At 51.1% G+C, this 5,615-nt stretch overlaps 1 protein-coding gene across 4 annotated transcripts in view; it reads right to left on the reverse strand.

The window, feature by feature from the left end:
- Positions 1–4,006, reverse strand: part of CIPC (CLOCK interacting pacemaker) — an 18,981-nt gene extending 14,975 nt beyond the window's left edge. Inside the window, exons 1-2 of one of the 4 annotated variants that reach the window (XM_021710350.1) lie at positions 3,912–3,927; positions 2,409–2,486 (exon numbers count right to left, since the gene is read on the reverse strand). The gene's annotated coding sequence lies outside the window, so the exon portion shown is untranslated. Of the gene's footprint in view, positions 1–2,408; positions 2,487–3,157; positions 3,278–3,911 lie in introns of those variants that run through there. The other 3 variants (XM_021710352.1, XM_008054021.1, XM_021710348.1) reach the window with 3 other exon arrangements.
- Between the last annotated feature and the right edge of the window lie 1,609 nt (positions 4,007–5,615).

The following is a 5,615-nucleotide window of genomic DNA, read 5'->3' on the forward strand; positions in this document are numbered from 1 at the left end:
TCCAACTCAAAAAAAAAAAAAAGTAAACTAAGGCCAGGCATGGTGGCTCATGCCCATAATCCCAGCACTTTGGGAGGCCAAGATGAGAGGACTGACTGAGTTCATCGGTTCGAGGCCAGCCCAGGCAACCTGGTGAGGCCTCATCTCTACAATAAATCAAAAAGTTAGTTGGGCATGGTGGCTTTCATCTGTAGTTCCAGCTACTTGGAAGGCTGAGGCGGAAGGATCACCTGAGCCCCACAGGTTGAGGCTATGGTGGCTGTGAGTGTGCCACTGCATTCCAGCCTGGGCAGCAGAGTGAGACTCCAACTCACACACACACACACAAAAGTAGACTAGGATATAAAACTATATCCCTAATTAAATCAGGATCCTTTTGTATGAAACCCAGCAATGTGCATAGTGTAAATTTCCTAAAATATTGTCCAAAAGTGAATAAGAGCCTTCTTAAAAATGGAAGTAGAAGTAGCCTGTGGATGGACATTCAGATGATTCAAGTCGGACCAGGCTTTTGGTTTAGATTAGGAAGGTAGCTCAGGTTAGTTGCAAGTAATTAAGAGTCTCAAAGTTTCATATTATCTCACCAAACATGGACGGTTTTACAGGTATTTTAGATAAAGCATCCCTATTTAGTCTTCTACAATCCTACAAGACAATGAAAAAGGTCTTGCTAATGTAGTCAGCAGAGCTATACAAAACACACAGGAATTTATTCTGGCTTATCAAGAATTAGCAGGACAATACTGACTATGGAAAATACTGAAATGGTGATAAATGTTGGGGCTCAGAAAACAAAATAGCTCAAAATAGGGCGCTCTGGCCTGCTGAGGACTTTGAGCAGGACACTGGAATGGCCTCGGAAGCCAAGCCTCCTTCTGACCTTCTCCTGTCCTTCTTTCTCCTGCTCCCCTTCCTCCCCCAAGGCAGGTCACAGAAACTGGAAATTTCACTTTGATCCTCCTCGCCTTTCTGTGTAGGAGTTGGCCATAAATTTTGACCCACCTTGTCTGATGGTAGATCACAAGTCTCTCACTGCAGAAGGGCCCTGCCCCATGCCAGGGAGGAAGGCCTGCTACCCAGCAGTCAAGAAGAACTCCACAGACAGGACTTGCTGGGCTTTCTGCCTCCACCTACTGCCATGAGAGCACACTGTACTCTTCTTTTTGTTCAATCATATTTCTACACGACCGTCCATTCTTCACTGAGCCAATGCATATAAGCAGACAGCTTTCCCTGAGTTGTTGAGTTTCATTTCTGAAGGCTCCTATGTCACAAAAAATTTGGATCAAATAAAACAGTTGTGTTTTTCTCCTGTTAACCTGTCTTTGTTATGAGAAGGTCAGCTGTGTCCTTGTGACATGTGAGGAGAGGTATCACACTTCTGTGCCCCTACGTGGTTACAAGGAGAACAGATGCTTAAATTTTAGATCCCAGGGAGTTGGTGGTAGTTGGATATAAAGAATGCATCATCAACTTTAGGGTAGTAAATTGACTATTTTGTATTTGAAAATGATTAGAAATAGGAAAGCCTCTGTCTTCAGTAGAGTGCCTTTTAAGTAGCGGAAAGCCTTGGCCTCCAAGTCAGGAAGGCTCATTGGGTTGGACAATGAAGGGCTACATCCCTCCCCAACCTTTCTTCTTCCAGAGGAGTGGCATTGCCCTCCAGGGAGTGGGCTGCAGGGGTCAATTCACCACCACCAATGGACCCGCTCAGACACAGCACCACACGAAGCCCTCAACTGGAGAGAAGCAGAATGTTGGCTTTTACTACTGGTGCTTTCGAACTCAGAGCCCACAAGTGGCAAGGCATGAAAACCTCAAGAAGTCGCTTGATCTTTTTTCCTCCTCAATATTGTTCTACAACTAAGTTAGATGCTCACACACTGACTAGGAGCTGAAAATGGGCTACCAAGCTCTTACGCGCTGTATCATCTCTGTGCTTCCTGGCACAGACTGGAAGCCACTCACACTGCTTTGCAAACATCTCAGACCCCATGTACCTCCTCTGCATGAGAAGGGCTAATTTAAGCTCCAAAACTGTCAGAATCGACCCTAACCGGGTCTCTTTATGCATGGATATGTAAAACATTGTCCAAAAGTTTTCCAGAGAGGATAGTACACACTCAAACTCCAAAGGCAAGTGAGTCAATATATATACAGGTTTATGTAAACAGACACAATTCTAGCAAGCGCTCAGAACACTTGGCTCCTACCGCTAGTTCTGCACTTTTCACTCTAGAATCTAAGTATCTGTTTATCTCCTCAACCACAAGGCCTGTTGTTCCATCTTTGCGGCCTCAGCCCCCAACAATTAATTTGTGAGGTTTTCAACAGAACGCTACATTCCAACAAAGCTCTGTTCTGCTGAGTCTCTGACAGCCCTGGCAGCTTAGCTGTCACAGAAATACCTGAACAGCTTGAAGGTTCAGATTCTGCATTTCCAAACACCAAGGTCACCTCAAGATCTAACGCCCAAGTCTGGTCCCCTGCAATAAACAGATCTCTGACCACCCCTATTCTAAGATGAGACTTATGGGGGGCAAACCCAACACCCAAATTCAAGTTTAGCCTAATCCACACACAATCTCTGTGGAGATTTGTGCTTCTGATAAAAAGAACCCCAAATGTCACAAGGGAAGGGTCTGAAATGCTGCCATCTGATCTGTCCTTTAATAGATACTTGGCAACAATCCTGAGTGCTCAAGTTCCCTTTAAAATGCGTCACGTGTTCAACATGCGTGCCTGGACAGAGGTGTGAGGTAGAAGCCCAAGCAGAGGCTCAAATACGATAAAGTGATAAGGCCATAAAAGAAAACCACGAGTAACCCCAGTCAGAATGTCAAATACATCGCTAGGTTTTCTCCAGAGTCATCTTCTTTAAATCTGTGTTTTGAGAGAGAGAATGTCTGTGTGTCTTAACAGTGGAAAAACTCCACCTACCTCAATCTCTAATATTCACCTTCCCCTCATATACATTCCCATTCTCCAGCTTGGCTGAAAACTCATGTCAAAGATCCCGAACCCCAGTTCCATCCATTTCCTGTGTCCGAGACCAGGTGTGGCTCTCACCATCTTCACCTTTCAAAGCGGAGATCAGCTTAGAGGACTTTCTCAGATTACCGGTTGCAAAAAGTTCTCAGTCACAGTGCCCACCTACCCCTTCGCACCAGCCCACGTGGCATCTGTGCCAGGCAGCATGTGCACCCTCCAGGCATCCATCAGTCTGCCAGCTCAGCAGGGCAGAACTGGGCAGACCCTGGTACTGTGCTGTGACTGGCACACCACCAGCCTTCCAGGGCAAACGCCCAGGCAATGCGGACTGCCAGGACTTGGGCAATTGCAGGGAGCCTGGCTCTGGCCTGTGTGCCCTGGGACCCCCATCCTCTGAGATGTCCCCAACCGGCCCACTGCCCACTAACTCCCCCAAAACACCACCCCGGGCACCAAGCCTGGCAAGCTGACCGCAAAAGGGAAATATTAGCAAAGTGAGTGACAGCAAGTCTTTGGAAAGGACAGCACATCTGTGTCCCGGGGCCCAGAACAGGGGACGCCCCCTGGTCCCAAACTGGGGGTCAGGACGCTAACCCAGTTGCTAGTTCTCGCCCTACTCACCTGCCCATTCGCTGTCCTGTCACACCCGGGCAGGCCTCGGGGCTCTCCATGCCCCAGAACCAGACTAGGGCTCACCAGCTCTAATGGACTCCCCCGACGCGGGCCCTGCCCTCCACAAGAAAACCGGCACCCCCTGCTCCCACGGTCTGGGTCCCCGTCCCCGAAGGTCCCCCGGGGTCCCTCTCGCCTACTAGCCCCCTTTCTCTCTCTCGACTCCCACCTTCTTCCCCAGGTCCCTCACCCCAGCTGCTCCCGCCGCCCTCCTTTCTCCCCTCCTCTGAGACCGGTACCCTCCTCACCTAGGGCCTGGGTCGCCGCTCCACGACCGGCCCAGCCGCTCAGGTGGCGCATGCGCGAGCCCGGCCCCGCGGCTCCATGACAACCCCGTCGTCGCCAGGCCTCTAGCTGTCCCCCAGCCTCCCGCCCACTTCTCGTTCCCGGCGCCTCCGCGACGGCTTTCAGCAGCCACGTGACCCGGCTTGGACGACTCGGCACCACAGAGACTGCGTGCCATCACCCTAGATAGGCCCTTGGAAGCGCAGCCTTTCCCCGCCCCCGCCGGAAACCGTGGCCGGCGCTCTCTCCGCAGCGGCGGAAGTCTCTACGGTTGGTTCCGGAGGCCCCGCCGCCATCTTGTACGAGGGCCTGGAGCAATTCGCGTGTGGGCGCGGTTTCGGGGCGGAGTTTCGGGGAGCCGGACGGGTCCTGCTGGTGGTCGGTGAGGCAGGAGGCGTGGTGTGCAGGCCTCGCGGACTGGACTGGCCTAGCCTACGAGCGAGCCGGTAGCGACGGCGACGGCGCTCGGTATGAGTGGCGGGGCGGTCCTGACGGGAGCGGCCCCCTGCACTGTCCCGTTTGAGTCGCGCCTGTCGCCTGACTTGCCTGTTGCCCTGTGCTTGCGTTTCCGTGAGCGCTGGGGACCCTGGTGAGGGTCACGGCTGTTGGCTCCTAAAGGTTCTCTGAAAAACCCCTGGCATGAGGCCGACTGACAAATATTTAGCAAGTATACACGGGAGTTTTAAGAATGAAGACCCTAGCGGGACGCAGTGGCTCACGCCTTTGCAATCCCAGCACTTTGGGAGGTGGAGACGAGAGGATTGCCTGAGCCCACGGGTTCCAGACCAGCCTGGGCAACTTGGCGAGACCGCGTCCCTACCATAAATACATTTTTAAAATTAGCCAGGCGTGGTGGCGCGCGCCTGTGGTTCCAGCTACTTGAAAGGCTGAGGCAGAAGCATCGCCTGAGCCCAGCAGGACGAGGCTGCGGTGGCCAGGAGTGTGCCACTGCACTCCAGTCTGGGCGACAGAGTGAGACTCCAACTGAAAAAAATAATAATAAAAATAACATCTCGAGGTTCCAGAAAGAAAAGGGGTTTGGATTCTGGTAAAGCAAGTCATGGGAGGGAGGGCAGAAGAGTAACAAGTGACTGCAAGGAAATGGTTGGAGCAGGGAATGATTTTCTTCACAATTTAGGACTGGAGACAGTCCTTATACTGGTTTAAAAGGCCTGCTCAGGTGTGGTCACTCTGCTTTTCTGTAGTAGATAATGAGATAACAGGGATGGGAGGCAGCTTCAGCCTCTTTGGGGGGAGGTTCAGAGACACCTCCAGGCTTCTTCAGTGTGTTTGGGCATATTTAGGAGGAATCGGTTTCTGAACCCCAGCACCTTGCTCCATGAGTCGGAGGCTGAGGCGCATGCGTCCTTTTAGTGGGTGATTTCATGTCCTTTGATGTTGGACTCACTTGTTCCTGTGCGACTGCCCTGTCCATTTCTTATGTGGCTATTGGATACTGTTTCTAAGGTGAGGTTTTGGTGGGAACACACGTATGACAGATAAAGAAAAAAAAAGGGGTTGGGATCAGGTGGAGTTCTGGGGCATTGAGTCCATGAGGGTTACTTAGACTAAAGAAATAATTATTTCTCTAGTGAAAAAGAGAACACAGGCGAGTTTAAAGATTGTTGACAGGTCAAGGCAGATTCTAGAGCTGAGCTGTGCAGTTA

Source organism: Carlito syrichta, unplaced genomic scaffold, assembly GCF_000164805.1.
Source record: "Carlito syrichta isolate Samal-C Ts95f unplaced genomic scaffold, Tarsius_syrichta-2.0.1 Scaffold76748, whole genome shotgun sequence".
NCBI classification, from domain to species: Eukaryota; Metazoa; Chordata; class Mammalia; order Primates; family Tarsiidae; genus Carlito; species Carlito syrichta.